Raw genomic sequence first — 1074 nt, forward strand, 5'->3', positions numbered from 1 at the left:
CTCTCTATATATATATATATATATATATATTGCACTAGTAGACTTAGATTTGGGGTTATGAGTTAGGTGTTATGATGTATTGATGAAATGAACTCCAAACATACAATGTTCTCTATAGTTTCGTTATGGTGATATTTATAGTATGGAATTGTATGTTTTCTTGAGATGTCCATAAAGACTAAATGGATTATGACTATGATGTAGTAAATCAATGAGTTCTTGGGGTAAGTTTAATAATTTATTTACTTGGAGGGTTAAAGGAGATAACCTTGAAATAAATAATGGGTTACTTTTATCATAATGAATTATATGATAATTAGTGTAAAAGAAAAAGAATCTGGAGAAGAAAAAGAAAAAGACAGAAAGAGAACGAACGAGCGAGAGAGAGAACGAAGAGGAAAGCAAAAGGGCATTGGGGAGATAGCTTGCTTGATCACGATTCTTCGGTGGAGGTAGGTTATGGTTTATTCTATGTGATAGTAAACTCTTAATAGCGATTGATATGTATTGGCTGGTATTGTAAAGTCTTCTATATACTTGATTGTGTGTTTGTATGTTGTGATCGTATAATTGTGGTGGTTAGAATGATGAGAATGTCGAATCTTTAATCTTAAATCCTCTCTATTAAGATGATTCTTGACATAAATAAAGCTTTATGAACTTAAATAATGAGATAGATGGATCGGAGTGTCTCGTTCCGACACGTAGGAATAATGGATCGGAGTGTCACGTTCCGACACATAGGAATAATGGATCGGAGTGTCACGTTCCGACACGTAGCCTTAGGGGATCGGAGTGTCACGTTCCGACACGATAAGAATACAGAGAAGTAATCTTGAATTAACTTAATATACTCGAACTCAAAGAATCTAGTTCCCAAATGAGTATGGTGTGGAGGCTTGAGTCCTCATAGATGTATTTGGTGTTGTTGTCAATGGTTCTTGTACTTGTTGATTGTCACCTGTTGAGTATTGTGGTTGGTTTTACATTATTATTCTAATATATTGCTTTCTATTTTGAGTTGGCCGATGATACCTACTAAGTACTTGTTCCTTGTACTGACCCCTACTTTTA

The sequence above is a fragment of the Solanum pennellii genome, chromosome 4 (assembly GCF_001406875.1).
Source record: "Solanum pennellii chromosome 4, SPENNV200".
Taxonomy (NCBI): Eukaryota; Viridiplantae; Streptophyta; class Magnoliopsida; order Solanales; family Solanaceae; genus Solanum; species Solanum pennellii.